This window comes from Polypterus senegalus, chromosome 9 (assembly GCF_016835505.1).
Source record: "Polypterus senegalus isolate Bchr_013 chromosome 9, ASM1683550v1, whole genome shotgun sequence".
Taxonomy (NCBI): domain Eukaryota; kingdom Metazoa; phylum Chordata; class Cladistia; order Polypteriformes; family Polypteridae; genus Polypterus; species Polypterus senegalus.
In genome coordinates, this window is record NC_053162.1 from 25,777,163 (window position 1) to 25,803,132 (window position 25,970).

General features: G+C 39.7%; 1 protein-coding gene across 2 annotated transcripts in view; it reads right to left on the reverse strand.

The window, feature by feature from the left end:
- Positions 1 to 25,970, reverse strand: part of brinp1 (bone morphogenetic protein/retinoic acid inducible neural-specific 1) — a 621,084-nt gene that overhangs the window by 498,714 nt on the left and 96,400 nt on the right. The window lies entirely within an intron of this gene.

The window sequence follows — 25,970 nt, forward strand, 5'->3', positions numbered from 1 at the left end:
CACATTAATTACTGAATATGCAGTGAAGCTCAATGCTTCGCTTCACAAAGAAATTTGTGACATTATTTAAGCTTTGCTTTCAGCGAAATGCATGCCAGTTGCACAAAGAGAATGGTATAAGTATTTAAATACATTCATCTAGCATCTGTCTGCATATCTTTCATATATAAAGAAAGATTTCAAGTGTCAAAAAAAAACCCAGAAATGTCAATATTCTCAACTCAGATAAGTTGGTTGCAAGGTAAAGAGGCGATCACACCGATGACTTTCAGTATACTGAGTTTTCCTGTGGAAACAAACAAGTAATGTGCACTATGGTGTGTTTTAGTGTGTCTTTACATGGAAAATATGCAACATGTGACATTTTTAAAAAACATGGCCAACCTCTTTGTGGTTCTTGGCTTTGTTGTTATATGAACAAGAAGTATAAATAGAAAAGATTTGTAGCAATAAGCTTTGTTGTTTCGTCTCTGTGTATACTTTGTCACACATGTGCACTATTGAGACAACTTGAGGGCTTATCTAATGGTAATTCCACCCCGAGCCAAGGGTTGGCGCTGTTGCCTAATTCTTCTCCCCCTCTCTTTGCTTACAGATCAGACAACTGGCAGCAACAGAGACGTCACTTCCCGACCAACAGTTCCTTGGACCTCAGATATTGCTACGCTTGCTTCTTCCTGAGCAGCTCTTCTGGTGTGGCTTCATCTTAAGGGGTTCCACCTTCATCTTGAGTCAATCTAAGTGATGACTCGCATCTGGAATGACGTTGCATTTTTTTCTTGCAGTTTTCTTTTTGTTAAGCCAAAATATGCAGGAATCACCTTCTTGATGTCCCAACTCTTTATCTCTCTCCTGTGTTTTATCTTACAGCTTGTATATGGTTGAGATGACAATCAAATTTAATTTGACTTTGACTTCATATGTAAATTGCATAAGTACAGTGGTGACCTGAAACACACCAATTTTATGCATTAGGATTTAGGTTTTACAATGTAACATTATCACTGGCATTCTTCAATTACTTGAGTGAGCAGCAAGTCATGCTTGACTTCTCCAGCGGCATCTGCGTCTGCCCCTCTGGATCTCCTACTTTATCTCATTTCTAGCTCTAATTGTTATTCACATTGGCTCATAGACCTGCTCGTCTGATTCAGACTTCCTTCTTTCTCTGGCCTCTGCTTCTTACTTTGCCTTTTTGTGAATTATATTCTACCATCTACTATCAAACTGTGGTGAGGCATAGATAATGTCAGGGGTATAAAACCATTTCTAAAACTTTGAGGTTGCCAAGGAGTGGCCTCAATAATGGTAAAATGGAAGAAGTTTGGAATCACCAGGACTCTTCCTAGATTTCCAGAAAACATGGTTTAAAGACAACCATCTCAGCGGCACTCCATAAATCAGGTGTTTATGACAGAGTGGTTAACTCCTGCTTGGAGTTTGCCAAATGGCATTGAAGGGACTCTGAGAGCATGAGGAGAAAAATTTCCTCAGTCTGATGAAAGAAAAATTAAACTTTGTGGGTAGAACTCTAAGCAGTATGTCTGGTGAACACCAGGCACTGCTGATCACCTGCCTAATACCATCGCTACAGTGAAGCATGCTGGTATCAGCATCATGCTATGGGGGTGTTTCTCAGAGTCAGGGACGCAGAGACTCGTCAGAATTCAGGGAAAGGTGAATGCTGCCAAATACGGAGATGTTCTTGAAGAAGACTGGCTCCAGAGCACACACCACATCAGACTGGGCTGATGGTTTAACTATCAGCTTGAGAGTGACCTGAGGCATACAGCCAAGACAACACTGGAGTGGCTTTGGGAAAAGAGTCATCCTGACCATGAGTGGCCCAGCCAAAGCCTACACCTAAATCTCATAGAATATTTGTGGAGAGACGTGAATCTATTAAACCTAACAGAGCTTGAGGGGATCTGCCGTGATGAATCAGGTTAAGTGCCTAATCGCAATTGAGCAAAGATTTACCTAAGAAGCTGCAATTGCTGCCAAAATGTCCTCTATAAAGCATGGAATTAAGGGTCTGAATGGTGAATGAATGAGAAATTTCAATTTTTGGCTTTTAATAAATTTGTAAATCTTTCTAAAACATGTGTTAACTTTGCCATTTTGGGTTACTGAGTATGGAATGATGGGAAAAATGGAAAATGTATCCATTTAAAATTAAATGTAAAACACAATAAAGTGTGTAGTGTACACTGCTTCACTATATTTTTGTGTGTGTATATATATATATATATATATATATATATATATATATATATATATATATATATATATATATATATATATATACATACAGGCAGTCCCCGGGTTACGTATGAGATAGTGACTGTAGGTTTGTTCTTAAGTTGAATTTGTATGTAAGTTGGAACAGGTACATTATTTTAATAAATGCTATTGTTGACCGACTGTAACCAAGTACTCTGCCATTGAATGATAGAGTTTCACCCCTCTCTGACCTTTTTATTATTTCTACTTTATTTTCCATGGTGATGGTTGTTCTCTTCTTTACTGTATCACCAGCACTTGCATCAGATTTGTGTTTCAGAGACATTCTTGAAGGGTGAAGACAAAAGGTTAAGATGAGCTCTTCTGCACAGCACTGTACACGCTATCACAGCAGGAAGGCACCCGTCAACACGTCTGATGTACTGACAAGAGACATCTTCCTGCTATGTGCATAACAGTACAAGCAGGCTTGCTATTGAGAATGACTGGGGGCGGCTCATTCACCACACAGTCACCTCCACTACAGTATGCTGCCTGCAGCGTGCACCCACCAAGAACGAACACGGTGTGGCCAAAGCCGGGTAGTGAATCGCCCAACACCAATTCAACAGGCAGCCATCCGAGGCAAACTACAATGCTACCCCTGCCGCCCCGTTCACCCTCAATGGCCTCCATTCGACCACAGCCGAGTCAGCATTACCAGCTGTGTGTGCTGGGCGGGCAGTGAAACGCCCCCCTCTGCTCCATCCAGTCTGGAGCAGTAGCTGCGGCGGCATAGTGGACGGGCAGCAAACCATCGTCCTGCACACGAGCGATAGCTGTGGCCCCGGTGACTATGGACCACGGGTCACCGCTTGCTGCCGGGTGCCGCCCGAGGAACACTACACTGTGCGAGCAGTGAAATCGCCCCCCTCCAGCCACCGCTGAAGATGACAGAGCGGCAGTTACTGAGGCGCATGCGTCGCAGCTGTGGCCTCGTTCGTAAGTCGTAGGTCAGATGTCTGGGGACTACCTGTATATATAAAATCCTAAGCCTAAAAGTGCAATGATTTTATGTGACCTTTTTATGTCATGTTTTTTGTTACACTTTAAATTGGGCTTATTTTAAAACATACATATATATGTTTGGTATTATTCTTTTCAGAATTTATCAAACTTTAATGTGATGTTGTTAGATTTTCAGATTCTTATTTTGTTTTAAAATTATAAACTAAAAAATATCAAGAACTCATGTCCCACGAGATGACACTTTGTGCCAAGAGATTTAACCACACCTGGGACCAAAAATAAAAGACAAAGAATAGGACAGCTGCTGTATAGGCTTTTAAATGTTCAAAGCACCATGCGAGCTGCAGATCATGTGGCACAGCAGCGGCAGCAAGCCAGCAGATGATCGAGCAAAAAGGAGGTAAAAAAAACTGTATTTGTTTTCCATTGTATCACCGTTTAAGAGGGGGTTTTGGAGGAATGTCTCCTTGGGGTGCTTTCAGCCCCATTCTTCACAAAGCAAGCAGCAGACTGGCCGCAACTGGGGATTGGGTGTCGAAGGTGCAAGGGAGGCTTGCCTCCCTAGCATTTATATATATATATATATATATATATATATACAGTATATATGTACAGTATATATATATATATACAGTATATATATGTACAGTATATATATATCTATATTGTGAAAAGAATAGCCTCGACACACACAAAAAGGTTTGGGGCAGCCGCCCATATATTGTCCCTGGTTGCAATCTGTTTTTTTTAAAGCACTCATGTGCATGGTTTTGAATCCTGAATTAAACTGCTGTATTGCATGAAAGATGGCGTCTTTAAAGTGTCCGGACCGGAGTGATGTCATCTTGGTGCTGGAACTGGAAGTGATGCTGGCAATGTGGAATCAGACCGGATTTCCCATATTTGGTCTGCAGAGATAACAGAATTAGGCTTAGTGTACCCTGCCACCCCCTGGCCTGGCGTAGAATTACCTTCACCTGGTCACTTCAGCTCCCTCCTAGTCGCGTGTGTCTATTTTATATATACTTTTTTGTGTGTGTGTTTTTTGTTGGTCTCATATTACTGTCATTATTCTGTTGAGATATGCAGTCAGATTGTAATCTATATGCCTAACAATAAATTGAACTGAAATTAACCGAGAATGTCATGTTATGTTATATTATGTTATGTCATGTTATGTTATTATTACATTATGTTATATCATTACAATGCCATTGTCTTATCCAGTGCTAACTGCCGTAACTTCTGCTTAGCTAGTAAACAGGTTACATTGTTTCTTAGGAGTGTAAACCATTTTCCTCTGCATTTCTAAATACAGATACAGATTATCAAAAATTAGTACAATAAAGACTACCATTATAATATTAAGAAAATTTGCACAAAAAAGACCCCTTTGGCACTTCATAACATAAAAAAACAAGGCTTAAAGGCCTCCAATGTTGCTTTGATTGATGTATACATTGCTAATATTTAAAATAAGCCTCTCCTGCAATCACAGTGCCATCACTTACATGCATTTCATGGCTCCGCTCAGGCTGCAGACAGTGATGTTTAGCATGTGAATACGGTTCTAGCAATTAATTTTAGCCTGAGCAATTACTGTTGTATAGTACAGAAATGTTCAGGCTTCCTCAGTTTTCACTAAACCAGCCTTGTGATTTTTTTTTGTTATGCGATCTTTATTGATGCATTCTTCCCAGCATTTTAGAAGGATGGCGTATGGCCTCACTGTTACCCTAAATTATTTTAAAGGTGTTCAAGAATGTTCTGTTTATAAAGAAATTCCAGGCTTATAAACAGAAATTCACTTTATAAAATGACATTTTCTTTTACATATTTTTTCCATTTTAACAACTATGTAAGTGCAACCTGACAGCCTCCTCTATGTATGTGGCATTTTATTGTTAGCATTATATATAGTAGAGGTACAGATGGGTTAGTAACAGAAACATGACAACTATTAACATAAAGGTAAGGGTATATAGTGGTTGACCTCACCATATTTGCCTTTGAGCAAAGTGACATAATATTCTCAAAATGTCGCACACTGGGTAGCACTACTGCCTCACAGAAGTAGCTTCCTGAACTCTTCATTACCTGAGTGGAGTCTGCATATTCTCCTCATACATGTATGTGTTTTCTTCAGCAGCAGACAAAAAAGGCACAAATACACCTATAACAAGAATTATCTAGAAGTACATCAGCAAAGTGTAGGTATTTACTAAGTGCAGAAGGAGTAGAACTGCACATACTTGCAAGTTACGATTTCACGGTTCAGGATAACAGTCATTGGCACAGTTTGTTGCCTATTGTGTTATTTCCTGTTACAGCTCAGTACCATTCAGCAGACAGGAAACAAGACCACCTAAGCTGAGGGGTGACAACCTCGCATAAGGATTCTTGGAGCAATGTGGCTCTCTTAGTCTGTTACTGAAGGTGCTCCTCTGTTGAGCCCAATTCTGGGCTAATAAATAGAAATGCACTTGATATAAATATGTGGAATTAAATGTTTGTCCCTCCACTGTTAAAACATTTTAATCCAGTTTGTGGCTGCAGTGGCTGGAGCCTATACACTTATGCATCAGTCTTCAGAGAATACACTCATTGTGCACACCCGCACTCACTCACAGAGGGTAAATACAAGGTGGCTAATTTACTGAAAAGTAAAGAATCCAAAATTACAAAGAGATATTTGCTTACTTTCCCAGATTTATGTCATACAATATTCAATACTGGCCTATGCCAACTTTTCAGCAGAACCCTATATGCAATGTATCATCACCACGTTGTTTGACTTTCGTGGTGCTACCCTCTGTTAAGATTCTGTCTTACCTTTGCCACATTTTTCATTTTTGGTAAATAATTTCCTTGCACTCTTGGTTGTTTTCTGTTTACATTTTTTATAGTATTTGTAATTTTTCCCCAGTCCCTGTTTGCACTAACATTCATTTAGGGCCTTTAGGTGTGACCTGGAAATCCAGAAGATCTCCATATAAACCACCTGCATGCCACACTTGCACATGGTGGTATTTCCTAGCTTAGCTGTGCTCTTCAGATCCCCTTTGTGCTTTCCTCTTAGTCCTCTTTGTAAGTTAGTTGGTTTTTTTTTTAGCCATGTTCATTTGTATCTTTTGTTCTTTAATATGACCTCTGGCTTTAATTTTTGATTAGCAGATTTAATGTTGTTTTAACTTCCCCTTACAATTACTCTTTTGTTCTTTTCCTTTGTATTTGGTTGTCTTTTGAATTATTTTGCTTTGCTGGATTTCTTTTTATTTCATTTACTAAATTTAACAAGATTGTTTGTTTGGACTATGGGTTTTGACTGTTCCCTTTTTCCTTTTCAGACTTTGAGTATTTTGGACTTTTGGAGCATATGTGTCTCTTTTTTGATTCTTTCAGCCTAGTTTGAGCCTTGAGGACTAAATCATTTCTGTTATATTGTTGTTATATTTCAACCAGAGTTCATTCCCTTGCTTCTATTTATTTTCTCCTTTCCTAGTTGTTTTTTGTTAACTTTGAATCATTATTTTTTATGTTTCTGTGTTCATTCTCTTGGTTTTGTTTATTATTCGTTAATTATGTACTGTACCTTTAAACCTATTTGTTATTTAATATCTGTGCATAATGCATTGTTCTATTATGTCTCTTGTACTTTCTGGGTAGAGCCCTATGAGGCGGGGCCACCCTGATATCACTCTGCCTTTATCTGTCAAAGCTGAGGGAACATCCTTCAGTGATGCATTGCAGTTCTCTTGAGTACATTTCCTGCAAGTATTGGATTTTCATCTTTATTGGGATTTTTACCTTTTTTCTCTGTTTTTGCATTATGTATTGGGTCTTGTATGCCTAGGATTGCCTTTTAGGCAATTGTTTTTTCTATTTTTGCTGTTTTTGATATTTTTAAATATAAGATTGTGTTCTGGGACTTGTCGTTTCTATCCAAAGGTTTTACTTCCTTATAAGGACATTTTTGTTTATTTATTTATTTATTTATTTATTTATTTATTTATCTATTCCTCTAGATTTCTGGACAATATAACTAATTTGTTTAGAACTTTGGAAGTCACTACCTTATTTTGGTCCCAGTATTTCAAATCCTCTCTCTGGAGTCAGCATTTCAGACTGCCTGGGGTAAGGCCAGCTCTAAACAGGCTGGGAAGATGTGACCTGGCCTGGCCTGTGGAGCCTTCCTTTAATATCACACCCTCTTCATCAGGGCACTTGAATCATAAGTTGATTTTGTTTTCAATTTTTTATAGAGTACCAGTTATGTTTTACATGGCCATTTTGTATCCATTGCAGGTTTTGAAGCATGGTAAATTCAAAACTGACATTAGTTTTTGGATTTGACAATTATTTATAATAGCTGAAACTAATTTACACCATTTTGCTTTGGTCATGAATGCTGCTATTTCATGACTTTTGTTGTTAGGATGCAGTTACTGGATGCTGGAGGGCATGGTCTTGGAGGTTGCAGCATCTGGAGTCTTCAGCATGACAGGTTAAGAGGTTGCCACTGTTGTCTGTTTCTCTTCTGAGATTGTGGGTATTATTCAGTTTAATGTAGAAAAGTGCAAAGTGCTTTGTTTGGGCAAAAGGAACATCAATTGTAAAGGAGACACTGTTCTAAAGGATGCAACATTTTCATCATATACTGTAAGCAATGAGCAGTTACCACCCTACAAGAAACACAAAGCAGCACTTGAAGCTGTGCAGAGGAGAGCAACCAAGTGGATCATGGGACTTAAATACATGTCATACTCTGACAGAGATAAACCTGTTTAGTTTTGAGCAGAGGAAACTGCATGGTGACTTAATCCAGGTCTTCAAAATTCTCAAAAGCATTAATAATGTAGATCCCCCAAATTCTTTCAACCTGAAGGTGAATCGCGTACTCGAGGACACCAGTGCAAATTTAGGGGAAGTGTATTTAGGACTAAAGCCAGGAGGCACTTTTTACACAAAGTATTATGGGAACCTGGAACAAACTCCCTAAACATGGAGTTGAGGCAGACAACCTTGACAACCTTTAAGTAGGATGTAGAAGGTACAGTGGGACAGCTAGTTGCTAAACAAATGAACTTGATAGACTGAATGGTCTCTTCTTATTTGTCAAATTTCTTATGTTCTTAGGTAAGGGATAAAGATCTGAATTTTTCCTATTGACCATAGATTCTGTTGTTCAGTCAAGCTTGGTCTTTCTCTCTTCCCTTGCCAGATGGTCTTTGCTTAATATATTTATTACCACATCTGTAGAAGTGTAAAGGATGTCATTTAATTTAGCATTAACATTTAGTATTTTATTTTTAAATGTGTATATTACTGTAAACCTGCAGTGGAATTAATTGAGTTAAACTGAACTGAAATGAACAGGGATGGCATTGTGGGACTGTTGTAAGTGCCTCTGTCTCTCAGTCCTGTGACAGATAGAGAGAATGAAAGAGACAATAGATAGATAGAGAGAATGAAAGGCACAATAGATAGATAGAGAGAATGAAAGGCACAATAGATAGGTTTCATATTCCGGCCCTCATCCCCAGGCCGCCAGGAGGAGCTCTCCCGAGAGTATGTACGGGCCCCGAATTCTAGAAGGGCCGGAAAGAATAAGGACTTGTGGACTGTTGGATTGGGAACACTTCCGGGTCGGGGAATATAAAAGGACTAAGGGAGCTCCCAGACGGCGAGCTGAGCTGGGTTGTAGGAGGGCAACGCGTCTGGGAGCTGGAGGATTGGTTTATTGAGTATTTGTGATTGTTTAATGAGTAGTGTGGAGTGGAGGGTGCTTAGTGCACATTATTATAATAAAAAGAGTTATTGTAGCACTTTTACCTGGTGTTTGTCGTGGTACCTGAGGGTTCAAGGGAGTGATAGCGCCCCCTACTGTCACACTGGCGTAGTCGGCAGGATTCTCTGGCCGTCGATTTGGCAGAGGACCTGTTTTGTAAAATTTGTGTGGGCAGAAAACTTTAAGAAGGTCCCGTCCAAGAGCACGGAGGTAGAAACGCCACCCTCTACAGGCGATACTGCATTAGAAAGCCTTGTCATACATCGTTACGTGATGGGGAAGAAGTCAGTAAAAAAGAAGGACAATACCAGCTGGGTACAAGGCCTAACCGAAGCCGTGATGTCCTGGACTTACCTGACAGGGCGCTGATCAGGGCCAAGCAAAACCAAGCAGCACAACGGCAGGAGAATTGTCGGATATCGGACATGCTGGACTCCCTAGATGAACTGGGAGCAAGTCTTCTAACTTTGGAGGTACGTGTCGAAAAAATGCCCGAAGCGTCGGGGACTTTTTTGTCTTATTTTGCAGAGGCCTGGTCGCGGAAAACAAACAACGAGTTGGACGCCTATCTCACACCCAGGCAAGATGGCCGCGATCGTGAGAAGTCGAGCCTATCTAGGAATCCTCATGGGCACAGTCTATTCGGCGACGGCAGTCAAATGGACTATCCTGGAACAGGGCGGGTAAGCCGTAAGCCAAACAAGGCGTCACCTGACCAGGAAAAGACCATCCTATACGCCGGAACGGGACACGTGATCTCGCCCGTAGGATTTTGGGAAGGAGAAGGTCAGCGTCGGTCCCTCCTTGAGGTCATTGCTTCCCCAATGGACTAGAGCTTCCTGAATGGAAAGGGGGAGACAAGCGAAGCAGCGCCGGAATTAAATGAAGATAAAGAGGACCGGGACATGACTAAATGGTCCGCCGACAAATTAAAAAAGGCAGATCGTAGTCAGCCGGTAGCGGCCACCCGATTCTCTATAGACTCCAAGTCCCAGGATCCTTTGCGCAGCCCAGCAGCACACATGCCAGGACTGGACGTTCTTATTGGCTCCGGGCCGGAAGATAAGGCAAGTGATGAAAGTAGCCTACCTCTGGCCGAACTAAATAACAGTTTAGAACTGCGGGATCTCGAGAAACTGCTCGAGCCCGTATATGATTTGTTACACAGATTAAAAGACATTAAGAAACAGATGGAAGAGTTGGGAGCGATGGCTGAAGCACCGCTGGAAGCGATATGGGATTATTTACGGCGTTTTGGTTGGGAGGCTCCTGTCATGCTGGATGGGGCGGTACAGGTGAGTGAGACCGGTACCGTACAGTGTAAAGGGACGCAGTGCAAACTGCGCCTGAGGTTAATAAGTAGCGGGTGCCAATGCACTGCAAACCTGACAAGAGAGTGGGGCATGACGACAGACGGGGCGGGGTAAGCACCGATCGTACTGGTACAGCTGAACAGTGCTGTTACCCGGAGCGATGTGGCGCTGATGACACCGCCTCCTAAAAAACATAAATCAACGGGCGTACAGACAGCAAAGAGGCTCTCTCTTTCTGGTAGAGAGTGCCCAGCTGTGTCCAAGCCCCAGAGTAAACAGGAGATCCCCAAAGTAAAGCGCAGGTCTCCTGACAAGATGGGAAAATGTGTCGAGAGCTGCGAGGCAGCCGTAAAACCTCCCTTGGCGAACGAAAGGGAGGTGTTAACAGAATTCCCGAGATGTTTTCGGTCTCGGGAAGGAAGACAACCGGGAGGTTGACAGCGGTGTTACAACTGTCGTCAGTCGGGACACGTTTGGCGAGCTTGTCCTAGGAGGACAACAAAATGGAGGAACAACTGTTACACCATTCCCCCTAGGTTCTCTGGGGGACCTGGAACACACAGACAAAGCCCGACTTAATGGATGGCCGGTTTCATATTTCGGCCCTCACCCCCAGGCCGCCAGGAGGAGCTCTCCCGAGAGCATGTACGGGCCCCGAATTCCAGCAGGGCCTCATGGACTATGTAGTTTTTATGCACAGCCCTGCTGGCTACCTTGGGGGCCACTGGGAGTCGCTGTCGGGAGGCCAGTGGACTTGCTTGCGCACTATGACCTGGAAGTTCATCACAGGAAGAGCGACGGGCTTCCGGGGTGAGGAAAAGCATTGTTTACCCTGACCCGGAAGGAATAAGGACTTGTGGACTGTTGGATTGGGAACACTTCCGGGTTGGGGAATATAAAAGGACTAAGGGAGCTCCCAGACGGCGAGCTGAGCTGGGTTGTAGGAGGGCAACGTGTCTGGGAGCTGGAGGATTGGTTTATTGAGTATTTGTGATTGTTTAATGAGTAGTGTGGAGTGGAGGGTGCTTAGTGAACATTATTATAATAAAAAGAGTTATTGTAGCACTTTTACCTGGTATTTGGCGTGGTACCTGAGAGTTCAAGGGAGCGATAGCGCCCCCTACTTTCACAATAGAAAGATCGATAGACAGAATGAAAGGCACAATAGATAGATAGATAGATAGATAGATAGATAGATAGATAGATAGATAGATAGATAGATAGATAGATAGATAGATAGATAGATAGATAGATAGATAGATAGATAGACTGGCTTGGCTTGAACCCTGGCCTGGTTGTTGTATTTGTTGAATGTGCATTCTCTCCCATGTCAGCGTGAGTTTTCCTCCCACATCCTAAAGATGTGCAGGTCAATTGCCCCGCTATGAGTGTGATTGTAAGCAGGCTCATTAGTGTTGCCTGCATTAAGCTACATTCTCATAGCTGGAGTCACTGCTGCTGGGATAAACTTCATCTCCTTATGACCCTGAGCAGGATAAGAAAAGGAAAGGATTGATGGATTGAACAGAAAAATATCCTACCTACTGTAAATGCATTTTCTTTGTGGATGTCTTGTTCTGTCTGCAATGCCAAGTAGGTGTTCTATAAATACTAAAAATTTTCTTCGTGGCCTTGAGGGTTGCAGCATGAACCTCACACTCTTTTAATATTGTTGATCAGTAGGGCATCAACTTAAAGCTAACTTGAAACTACTTGCACATCGTTAAAATTCAGCTTATAAACCCATCAGTGAGCCAGCTGTGCTCATTCATGTCTCCCTTGGCTTAGTATTCTGTAAGCAATTGCACAAACACAAAGAGGTGATTAGTTCTCTGTTATAGTAATTGAAATGATTACCTTGTATAGAACTAAACTGTTTCGGTAGATTTTATTTTTCTCTTATACCCTTTGCTTCGAAAATGATAAACAGTATGATTTAAATTCACAAAAACAAGCCAGGTAATATCATAATACCTACATTTTAAGGAAAGGAAAAGGAAGAAAGGCCATACAGTTATTAATGTAACATGTTCTATGGCTGTAGAATTTTGGTGTAACTCAGAGGGAGATAACGTTTCTTTTTCTGAAGATGTTGTGTCTGTTACATGTGCTTCCACGTGTTACAATTTCCCAAAAAGACAGGGCCAAACCAAGTAAACCCTCCACCCCAAAAACTAAAACAAGAATTAAATCTAAAATTTGATTTTTATTTTTCAATTCAGAAGTAGCTCTAAAAAAAGATACACAGTAAGAAGAATCAAAGAACAAGAGTTTGTTTCAGTTTAACAAAAGTGAACTGGAGTCAGCAAATTCAGAGATAGGAGAAAAAAAACAGGAAGCAGCCAAACCAGGAGATCAAGCCAACCATATTGTCAAAATACAGAACATAAAGCAGGAAACAGAAAAAGCAAGAAAGTTAAATAAATAAAATAAATAAAAATGTCAAGCACAAATCACAGAAAGGGTTTTGGAAACCTAAAGTCTGATGCCATGGCATTGGTTTGGATGACCTCCCATGGACAGGGGAGACATGAACAACACAAAACAGCAGTGCCTGTTGGGATCCAAGATGGCATTCTAGTACTGATGAAAGTCCTTGTTCTAGAAAACCATCAAAATCACCTTAATAAATTTGCAAACATAACATAAAACATTTGTTACCTTTGTCATTATGGGATATTAAGTGTAGATTGAAAGATACAATTTACAAATTGATCCTTTTAAAATGAAATATACAACACAATAAACTGCTACGAAAGTAAAGAGGTCGGGATAATTTTATGAATCTTCTTTAAATACTATTAGATTCCTTACCTTATTCTGAATAGAAATGGAAGCACTTCATTATCATTTTGCCTCTTTCTGTACTCACCAAATGAACGATGACTCCCCCTTCACCGTCATTTGTCTCTTAAGTTGAAGTGACAACAGATCTAAATGCTGCCATTGCCCACTCAGATTTGTAACTTGCAGACGCTCTTAGACTCACATGCTATGTGAGCACGTAAGGTCCCTTAATCCAAATTTGAAGTTTACTTTCTATTAGGTTGCCATAGCTGGTTTTTTTTGTCTAGCTGTTTTTTTTTTATTTCTTGATTAAATAAATATAAATATTTAATAACTACTCATAGACTTCTGAAACCTTGCTAATGTTCTTTTGTGACAGACTCATTTTATTATATTGATTTAAGTCCAAAACTGTTAAGTACATTCACACCAAAGAGACAGCCAGCGCAGGCAATGAAATAAAATGATTCAGCACAAATACCAACACTATAATCTATATTTCATTTGCCGCAATAAATTATATTTCAGAACCTAATCTATATTTTATTTATGAAAGTTAAATATTCATGAGCATTCAATTATTAAAAAAACCTCCTCTTGACGTGAATTGCTATAACGCCTTAATTCAAGTAGTAACTGATCCTATGACTGCTATGCTTCGTATGCCAAACATGCGTTTCCAACAAATTAATCCTTTCACCACTGGCCAAGCCAGTTTGTTTGAAACCAAAGGTAGATTAGATATTATATACTGCAACATGATGCAAATTCAGAATCACATATTACTAATAAGTATTGTGGTCATACGTACTTACAAAAACATTTTTCATGAGATCAAATTTGGCACTGAAAAAACGCTGTTGCTTATTTCACAGGTATTAGATTTACTGTGTTCTATCAGTGCTGGCACTTCAGGTAGTACTTTACACGTCAGCTCAATGTCTGCCTAGAGTGCCTTCTCTGTGGGCCCTGTGTGGCCTCCCTATGGCTATGTGGCTTTCTTTTGGGAAGGCCACTTGTTCTCTGTAGTTTAAACACAAGAATTCACACTGATTACCTACTGTTAGCTAGACCAGTGTGTGAGGATTGGTGCACAGTGCAGGGTTGGATCCTGCCTTGTTCCTGATGTTACTGCTGACATAGATTGTATTTCCTCATATTCCTTTGGTAAATACAAGCTCACAAAGTAGACAGCTGAATCATCCATTTACTGAACCCACTTAACCCATTTTTGGGTAGCAATGTGTGTATCATTGTTTGCTCTTACAGGTTAGACACATCTTTGTTTTGCAGTAGCTTTCTGTATTGAATTTTTATGACCTTCCTGTTTTTTTGTTATATTTCAGCCAGGGTTCCTCCTTTGGCTGGGGTCCAAATGTCTACTATATTTACTTTGTTCATTGTTTATATTACCATTGTTAAGTATTTACTTTCTTTATGTCTATGTGCATTATGTTCTGTTCCTTGTGTTTCATGGGTGGTTCCCCAAGAGGTGGGGCCACGTGCCAATCACTGTCATGGGAATGTCTTCAGCCCTATAAAGGCTGAGGAAAAGACACAGACCCTTGTGGTGCATTGTTAATGCACTCATGGCATGCTCTGCTCTGCTATGGTGTGGTGTGGTGTGGTGTGGTGTGGTGTGGTGTAGTGTGGTGTGGTGTGGTGTGGTGTGGTGTGGTGTGGTGTGGTGTGGTGTGGTGAGGTGTGGTGTGGTGTGGTGTGGTGTGGTGAGGTGTGGTCTGGTCTGGTCTGCTCCTGTCTGTTGCTCTTTTCTGATTATTGTGATTTAATGGATTTTGTGACCTTTGACTTTGGCCTTTAAACCATTCTTTCATTTTTTGCATTGGGGCTTTGCCTTCTATGTTTTTTGTGGTCTTTGAAGATTCACTGCCTCAATATTTTGAGTATTTTCAGGACTCTTTGTGCTTAGGAACTCTCTAGTTCAGGGGTACTCAGTTACAATCCTGGAGGTCCGCAGTGGCTTCAGGTTTTCATTCAAACCAGTTTCATAATGAAACTTAATTGGCTTATTAGTTCTTTCACTCTTACAAGAAGCCATTTCTGAGAACTTTATCTATATGTTTTGTGGTCCTTTCCTTCACCTATTTTTAAACATTTTATTAACACTAGAATTACCAGACTGCGGTGGGTTGGCCCCCTGCCCGGGATTGGTTTCTGCCTTGTGCCCTGTGTTGGCTGGGATTGGCTCCAGCAGACCCCCGTGACCCTGTATTCGGATTCAGCGGGTTAGGAAATGGATGGATGGATGGAATTACCAGAGCCTACGAAAAACCTCGTAGATCAGGTCCCACCTTAAATCTCTTCACACTTCTCCATCAGCGTCTTTTGTCCTGTAAATGTGTTGATAAGCAGCCAGCACCCTGCTATCACATCCCCCCACCGCCGCAGTTTTCTCATCTCAAGTCTGTTTACCTGCGTGTCAGTTGCTTAGAGTTGTATAGAGTGACAAGTCAAGCAAAATGATGCCTTTTATAAATACTATATCATTATTTGGAACACATGCTTTTCATGTGTGTTCCGTGTCTACAACAATCTATGTAAACACATCGTTAAAACAGAAATGTTTCACTGGTTTCACTACAGTCACTGCAGACCTCCAGGACCATAACTGAGTACTCCTGCTGTAGTTTATAACATTTTTGTATGAGAACTCCACATCTCATACACCAGATTGATTAGTAGCTCTAAATTGGCCCATTGTATGTGTCTGTGCCCTGTAATACATTGGCGCACTGTCTAAAGTTGCTTCCTATCTGGTGCCTGTTGCCATTAGGACAGACTCCCACTCTTTATGCTTCTGTAATGAAAAAGATGGCTCAGCAAATTACTGAATCAATTAATCAATTGTTGAATTGCTGGGAATCCTTCATAGCAGCAGCAACACTAACATAACATTTTGCTTAAGAATGTCTGCCCTTATTTTACCTCTGTTTTGCTGTTTTTTTCAAATGCTGAATTTAGTTTTTGGATTATTGGAATCATATGTAACTTACAAATTTCAACGATGTGTATTTTAAGAACATATTGTAATATGTGGGTTCTCAAAGGTTTCTCCAGGGGTGGACTGGTAAATAGGCTGCAGAACTGGATGGGGTGGGGGAGACTACCAGTTACTTTTAGTCTATTCTCAGTGACTGTAAGCAAAGGTTTAAAGTGTGCGACTTTGATCAGTGAGTTTTATTCCACTTTACATTATTGGGAGGTTGGAAGAGACAAGTGAAGACTACTCAAGGAGGCTATTAAAAGAGAGCAGGTGCGCTCCGTAGTCTGATGGTCACTTTATAGTCATGTTACAGAATACTATATCCGTTTAACTTATGCCAGAATAAGTGGAATAAGTGAGTACAGAAAATGAAAGAGTACAAAGATGGGTACCACCCCACTGATTACTTGAGAAAGCCAAAACATATGGTGTCAGGCTGTTTGCAGGCTGGAAGCTGGCCCACTGAGTGACTGTGAGTGTGCTCTGCAAATGTCTTTCACCTCATTAACGTTTGGTTCCGTCTTGTGGCCACTGCTGCCCAGATTGCCTGCAGTAGAGAGTCAAGGTTTTTAATGGAATAAGCAGGTTTGGGTGATTGTAAAGTGCCTTTAGATGGTCTTTACATGTAGAACAAAGGCTGTTTGTTAAATGATTTTTTAGCTTTTATATTGAATATTAGTTTATGATACTGAGTTTCACATGCATGCAAAATACTTTAGATTTTTGGTTTTACTAATAGAAAAAATGAATATAACATTGGCTTTAAAAAGTGAATGATTTGAAAAGGCAAAATGTAGAGGTGAAATCAAGAATTACAGTGAGAAATAATAAGACTGGGCAGCAGGCAGTCAGTGACATCTAGGCATTGTGAAAAATGAAAAATGTGAACAGAGAAGACTGGAAAACAAATGATAGCCCTCCGAAACTGTCAAAGAAGAAAGCCGAATATAAGTGATCAAGAAGGACAAGATAAATTATTTAGGGCACGTTAGGAGCACTGCATTGCACGAGGACATGATGAAAGGTTGAATATAAGGGAAATAACTAAGAAGAAGGCCCAGAACTGAAAATGTCTGAAAAGATGAAAGATGGCTCACATATGGCAGTGGAAAGCAGAACTAAGAACAAAGAGTTCTAAAGATAATGGATGCCTAAAATGAATCATTAGCCGCCTTCATACAAGAATGCAAGATGTATAACCTTACTTATTGTGGTTGGCTAAGCAAAAAGCCTGGGATGAATGAGCACAGAACATCTATCAGTTACAAGGATGAAAATTTTGCATTTAATGCATCTGATCCAATAAGTGATACATATAAGTGGAGCCAATGTGTAGTTGCTAGGCTGGTCTTCAAGATGTTAATTCATCTGCTCATATTGTGAGATGATTTCTTCAAGGAGTTTTACAAACAAGTTTAAGGGACAGAACCCTAGTCCATCATTGCTATGTGCATGTGCTCTCTTAGTAAGTAGAAATCTGTGTTATTTTATTCATTCATTTTTTGTACATTTTTCACCAGTTTCATTCATTAAAAACTATTTTTTAATTTGTTTATTTTTTATTTTTTGCAGTCTTTTGAGGCTTTGTTACCAGGTTTGTTACCCATTTTTACCTCCACATTCATTGGTCAAGAGTGTTCAATTCAAAAGCACAATCCCATGGGAATAGACTTCTTGCTTTTCGAATACATTCATTTTCTAGAGGCATTTATTTTAAAATTTTAGCAATAAAAATACGACAATGTGCACTGTTATGTTTTAGCCCAGGGGTTCATTTCATAGCTTATGTTTGTTTTACTTTTCCTTGTCTTTTTCATTCATTTTTCAGTTTATATGATTTATTATTGTTTCTGTTATTATTATTGTTCTTTTCATTTATCATTTAGTCAATATGTTTAATGATCCCACTCTTAACACCATGTTGTGCTGTTGTGCCAAGAGACCAGCATGCACTTGAGCATTATTTATTTATTTATGTAACACTTCTGAAGTATACTTACAAAACTCATGCTTTGTGTTACATTACTTTCTACTTTCTCTTCTGTGATCCATCAACACCAGAACAAATGCTACAGATATTGATACAGCCCAATACATTACCATTCTATGTTACGTTTAAGAATATTTACATGTTGTCTTTATGTTTATTGTATTTTGGGAGTGAAACCCCATGAGATGGGACCACCACTTGCATCACTGTCAGCAACTTTTTTGACTCTTTTGAACAATTTATATTTTCTAATTTATTTCCATTTTAATTTAAATTTAGCTTCCATTTATAAAGATTCCTTTGTGGCCAATCTCTTTACAAGCTAGGGATTTATGGTAATCCTTTTCCATGTGAGGGAATTTTTAATGATATTTTTTACGTTATATACACTATATAATTTTTTTCTTTTTTACTTTTGAAGCCAAAGCCCATTTGGCTGGGTGTAGGCCTAAGCTAAGCCAGGCATCAGAATAGGGGGGCAGTCAATCTGTCTGGGAATGAGCCTTTTCCTGTGCAGGCTGTTAGGAAGTCTGGCCTGTTTTTTGGTTCTGTTTTTGAGGCCTCACATCACTTTGAACATTTTGCATGCTGCAAAAGAAGCCTGAACTTCCACATTGTCAGTATATGGCTCAATGACTTGACATGTCAATTATTCAAAACGAATGACACAAGATTTTTAACACTAGAATTACCAGAGCCTACGAAAAAACTCATAGATCCGTCCCACCTTAAATCACTTCTCACCTCTCCGTCAGCGTCTTTTGTCCTTTAAATGTGTTGATAAACAGTAAGCAGTCTGCTATCACATCCCCCACCGGTGCAGTTTTCTCAACTCATGTCTGTTTACCTGTGTGTCAGTTGCTTGGAGTTGTATAAAATAAGAAGTCAAGTAAAATGACACCTTTTATAAATACTATATCATTATTTGGAACACATGCATTTCATGTGTGTTCCGTGTCTACAGTGATCTATGTAAACACATCTAAAAAAGAAACATTTTTCATGTTTTTGTAATAATGTACACATGAAGTTTATAATGTGTGAAGCCTGAAGTCCAAATATCAAAGAAAGACTTTCACAAAAGGTACAAATACAACAGAACAAGTGCACTTTTATTCAAAAATATAACTGCAGAAAAACAACACGCATTACGGTGTGACATTGACACACATTTACTACGACAGCTTCGGTGGCACAATGGTATCAACAGTTGACTGGTAATCAAATCTTCACGGGTTTGATCCCCGACAAGTCTGTTTTGAGAAATCAGCTGCTTTTATTCTTACTATTTTAGAATAAAAACATACATTTGATTTCAGTCTGTAACAGCTGGTGTAAATGTATGATACTTGTAAAGGTTAGCTTTGTTTTGTTTTTTTTTTATTCAGTTTCTTTCTCTCAGTCGAGTTCACGACCCCCAGCCCCCATCTGATACTGCTGTTTTCACATTAAGACGTGCTATATCTCTGCAAGTCTGGAAGTAACTAAATAACATTCGATCTAGCTTTTATGTAAGTAACATACAAATGTTGATGTACAAGTATAACAAAAAAATGCACTTTTATTCAAGACTATAACTGAGCGACACAGGCATGCTCAAAAAATACACGTGTAATGCCACGAAAAGTGCACACAGACATTTCAGTTTGCAAGCATTGGTATCGAGAATGCAGTCAGACTTTTTTTTAGGGCACATACACTGTCCAGATGTTATTTATTTGGATTTATTTACTTACTTCCTACAGAGTGCAGAGCTATAGCGCATTTTTATGTAAAAACAGAAGTGTCAGATGGGAAGGGATTGGGGGTATCCTGAATGCGACTGAGAGAATGAAACTAAACATGTATCCTGTGTATCTTCCTTCATTTTACTTAGCAGACACTTTAATAAAAACAATTTACAAATGAACTCAACATAATTTATTAAACATCAGTCTGGGGGACTGTTTAAGAATGAGTGTTACGAGGCAGGTCTACAAAATTGATCATCACAAGTGAAGATCTGAGAACTAAATGCAAGCAAGTTACAATTCCTTGGTTATAAGAACTTATCAAAGTCATTATAATTTAGACAGAAATTAAAATTAAAGAGGGCTTGGGCACTAGAAACTAGAAAAGAATATGGATCGAGATTTGATGACATGTAGAGATGGCATCATCAGACGCCATTCATTAGAAGACATGAGTGGGCGAGAAAGGAGCACAGGGCCTCACAAGTGTCTCCATATATATAGGCACTGACCTATTGATTATTCTGTAGGCAAGCATCAATGACCTGAACCTAATATGTTCTACTAAAGAGTGTGCCTTTTTGGGCATTCAGCATACATACAGGTTGTTTCTACCCTGTAATCTCACACTGGCATGTGGAAGGTCTTTGTTACTGCCAGTTTGGCATTCTGTGTCACACTCTCTCTCTGTCTCCATCAGAGGTTTCTAGTGGCACCGAGCCTTGCCCTATGGATTCCTAAAGGTACACTTGCCCATGGCATCCACTTGCCTACCAGGCGCATCTTCACAATGTTTTAAATGGTGGAATTTTTCAGCAATTTAATTAAATTAAACAAATAAATAAATAAAACTGGCGGCCTACAAGTTGCTCCCTTCTATCCTACTTCCCAGGGGCTAAAATTATTATAAAACAAACCTAATTAATTTTGAATGTGCACATACAGTACAAATTAGCAAGTTTTTTGCTCCCAGTAACTCAAAAATGCTGAATATGTTTTCTTTTGCAGCTGAAATCAAACTTTAAGATGACAGGTCTTAAAATTAATTCACTGCAGTAATTCACATTTCTCTTTACTGATCATTGTTTGCATAGCCATAGGTGTATCCTTCCGTGTTATCATAAGAGGGAAAGGGCCTCTGAGAAAGGCCTGGTATCTATTAATAAAATATTGTAAAGGAAAATGAACATTTTGAACTGTTTACTTAATCTACCAACATATATCCAAAAGTCTGTAGACTATGAATCAATCTCATAAAATCAGGTATACAGTTTAATATAATACAAATGTTTTTTATGGATATATTGATGTACTTGTAAATATCAATTTGGCATCGGTGCATAATTATAAAAATCAGAAAATGTACGCAGGGAATAACATTCAGGTGTGTTTGAGGGCTGTGCAGGCACTGTAGTCCATCTGTCAGGACTGGGAAAAATGCTGAATACAGGTCTGGACAGGTCTCTAGTCCACCACAGGGACCGCTTTCACTTACACACACACACTCCCCTTGTTCACACTCATTGATAATTTACAATTGCCAATTAACATAGTTAAAAAAATGAGCTCCTACTTTGCTTGAGCATGTCTGACTGTTGTAATTTTCATGAATGAAATGAGACTTGAAAAGCTATTTGGTTATCGCAAATGTTAAGGAATAACAGAAGTGAATGGCAAACATTCCTTATAGTGACTGAGCATTATGGGTAAAAGCGTGAACATGACACTCTGATGGATTTTCAAAGTCCAGGACACTTGGTATTGATGTTTCTGTCGGCGCAGATTTTGAACTAATGCAGCAGTGGCGTAGCTCGAGTTTGTGCCGCTCGGGGTGGGACGGGGCTTCAATTTGCCGCCCTCCAACATACCTAAATATGTTAAACTATTTAAATAGAAAATTTATATGATGTATAGAGAAAAATTAAGATACATTTTGCATAAGATTTATTCATATATAAAGAAACAGCAATAATTTTTTATATACATTTATAAGCATCAACTAGACAAGAATATAGTATAGACGCACTGATAAGCCATGTTCTAATTATTAGTTTAATATAATTACGCTACGAAAACCACAGCCAAAGTAATAGGTGGGAATGTTTTCTGCGCAGAGCAAGAACGCATTCGGATTAATAACGAAACAAAATTATAAATTGTAAATTAGTTGTTTATCCTCCTAGAAATTATTATCAGTGTAAAATTTATGTTTATTTTTGTCATTGCCTCATACATTTCAACTGCTGTGTCTGATGCAGAAGGACAGTCTGAACATTATTTTTCAAGCATTTGTGGTTAAAAATCAGAGAATTTTACTTTTTTCATACATGAGTGATATTTTTCCGAACCCTGCTGCTTATACACGAATTGTACTGAGCCTTGTGGGCAATAATGCCGCCCCCAAAAATGTGCGCCCGGGGCGGACTGCCCCATTCGCCCCACCCCCCAGCTACTCCACTGTTCTGCAGTTCCTCTTGACCATTTACTTGTCTGCCCCATAAAAAGAGCAGTTATTTTCTTCATTTTCTTTCATTTTCTTAATTTCATCTCTGTGGACATCTCACTTGCAAGGTCATTCACAAGGTCAGTTTTCCACGTTTTACAGTGACGTTATTCTCTGAATTGAATAAGATATGTTATTAGCTTTGCTTAAGTGTATTCATGTGTGTAGACTATGGCAGGTTTTTATCTTACTGCAGAAGTTTTTTGCTTTTTTGTAAGTGTAAATTGAATTCAATGAGATTAGGAAGGCAACAACATTACATATGTAATAAATAAAGTAAATAAGTTTCAAGTGAAAATGGGACAGTTTTTTAAAACACACCATATAAGTTATTTTAAAACTGCACACATTTTTTTATTTTTTTTGTGTCGTACATATTTCAGGTGTGTGGAAGTAACCCCCTAGGAAGACAGGAATAGTTCAATCAATCAGTCTTTATTCAGTCACAGATGAGTACGTGGTTTCCACTTTGCAAGGCAGAAGAGCAAAGTCCTGCTTTTTCAGTCAACTTTTTATATTTTATCCCCCTTCCCCTTACTTACAAAAAAAGCATAATATCGTTTAACTATGCATTTCATTTTATATTGTGCGAAACGGCCAATCATTTCTGTTTTGCGTACGTTGCAGATGGGGCCCTAAAGAAGGAAAAGTAATCTTTCCTTGTCTAACTGACACATTCTAAATAAAGAAGTTGTCCTGGGTCAACTTACTGCAACCTGTCTTATGACCAACGCCTGTATGAATAATCTGCCATTACAACAAAACAGCTTTTAACCCTTAGTAGATTGCAAGCATTTAAATTTTCTTTCACAGGTGCCATAAAGCAGTACCATTTTTAAGTATGAGAATCATGTAGCACCTGTAACATTCTAAAATCGATGAACCTAGTATATTGCACCCAAAAATTGTATTTTCTACTTGTTACTTATAGCATCTAATTCTAAATCTCACTTCTTCATGCAGTAAAATAACAAGGGCTCAGATATAATTGGCATCTATGGTAACCAATGCTGGACAACAGCAAACAATATCAAAATTGTCCATGAAATAATTGTGTAATTGATATGTAAAGTCATCCAGCCATATGCTCACAATGTAGATGTTGTGACGCAGCGGTGCACAAATTGGCCAAAGGGGTGTGAGTCCTCCAAAACAGGACCAAAAAGCACAAAGATCACTCCAAGGTAGTCTGGCTGCCTACTCCGATGGCTGGCTTTACTTCAAAAGTAAAAAAAAAAAAAACACACACACACATATATTATATATATATATATATATGTATATCTATACTAATAAAAGGCAAAGCCCTCACTGACTCACTGACTCACTGACTCACTCACTCACTCACTCACTCACTCATCACTAATTCTCCAACTTCCCATGTAGGTAGAAGGCTGAAATTTGGCAGGCTTATTCCTTACAGCTTACTTACAAAAGTTAAGCAGGTTTCATTACGAAATTCTACACGTAGCGGTCATAACGGTTGATAACGGTCGACAACGTCCGCCATGTTGAACTTTCTTATTTATGGCCCCTTCTTCACGAAATTTGGTAGGCGGCTTCCCTGCGCTAACCGAAACCAATGCACGTACTTATTTTGATGGTATGACACCACTTTCAGCAGCCATATTGAACTTTCCAACGTCACTAATTTTCTAACCACCTGTGTAGTTAGAAGGCTGACCCCATTTTCACGAAATTTGGTAGGTGGCTTCCCTGCGCTAACCAAAACCGATGTACATACTTATTTTGGTGGTATGACGCCACTGTCGGCCACCATATTGAACTTTCCAACGTCACTAATTCTCCAACTTCCCGTGTAGGTAGAAGGATGAAATTTGGCAGGCTCATTCCTTACAGCTTACTTACAAAAGTTAAGCAGGTTTCATTTTGAAATTCTACGCGTAATGGTCATAACGGTCAACAACATCTGCCATGTTGAACTTTCTTATTCATGGCCCCATCTTCACGAAATTTGGTAGGCGGCGACCCTGCGCTAACTGAAACCAATGTACGTACTTATTTGGTGGTATGACGCCACTGTCAGCCGCCATATTGAACTTTCCAACGTCACTAATTCTCCAACTTCCCGTGTAAGTAGAAGGCTGAAATTTGGTACTTATTTCGGTGGTATAATGCCACTGTCGGCCACCATATTGAACTTTTTGTTATTTATGGTCCCATCTTCAAGAAATTTGGTATGCGGGTTCCCAATGCTAACTGAATCCTACTTACGTACATATATACGTCCATAGCCTACAGCTCGGTCACCGCGTGAGGCGGCGCGGTCCCCATCCCAACGCCTCCCACGTTGTTGGCTGCCTGCCTATATAAGGACGTCCGTTGCTCCAGTCTCTACATTCCCTTCCTTGCTTTGCCACGGGATTCACGTCTCCCTGCTGATAACTACAGCCTTTTTATTTAATCCACGGCTTCTCCGCTGTTTTATTGTTCATTTATTACGATTATAGTTATTGTGTAGGTATTTTAGACTTACTTTACATTGTTCAGGTACCCATTTCCTTTATCATTCCAACCGTACCCCCATTAACATGTCTATCGAGGAGATCAACATCGATCAAAGAACTGTCACTTACCGAGTGGTTTCCATGCCCGGAGATGGCATCAACTTTTTCCATTCTCTTTGTTACATATTGCACGGTCATATCAGGCTCACTCTTGATATCCGGAAGAACATTGTGTCTTATGTTTTGAATGACTGGGACAGGTTCAAGGTGTGGACTGATGACGGTACAGGAGATAATTATACAACACAGGAGCACTAGAAGAGTGAAATTCTTAAGCCCTTCACCTATGGTTCTGCATGTGAGTTGATGGCTGCTGGTGAATTGTTCGGTTGTCGCTTTCAAGTATACCAAAATGGCCAAATATTTTACACCTTTCGACAACCGCCAATGCCTCTTAAACATCTTAGATTCACAGGTGATGATTTCAGTAGTGGACACTTTGATGTTTATGAATGTTTAAACTCTCAAAAGCTGGATGTGAAGTTATCGATGAAACCGGTTGTATACTTACAACGCTTGACAGATGCAGTCTCTTCAACACAAGTCCTACAAATACTGTCGTAATTGAAACAAACCATGAAACTCAAACCGACAGCAGCAATATATGTATATATATATACATATACACATGGGGCGGCACGGTGGCGCAGTGGTAGCGCTGCTGCCACGCAGTTAGGAGACCCAGGTTCGCTTCCCGGGTCCTCCCTGCGTGGAGTTTGCATGTTCTCCCCGTGTCTGCGTGAGTTTTCGTCCGGGCGCTCCGGTTTCCTCCCGCAATCCAAAGACATGCAGGTTAGGTGGATTGGCGATTCTAAATTGGCCCTAGTGTGTGCTTGGTGTGTGGGTGTGTTTGTGTGTGTCCTGCGGTTGGTTGGCACCCTGCCCAGGATTGGTTCCTGCCTTGTGCCCTGTGTTGGCTGGGATTGGCTCCAGCAGACCCCCGTGACCCTGTATTCGTATTTAGCGGGTTAGAAAATGGATGGATGGATGGATGGATGGATATATATACATGTATACGTGTGTGTGTATATATATATATATATATGTTTATATGTGTGTGTGTGTATATTGTGGC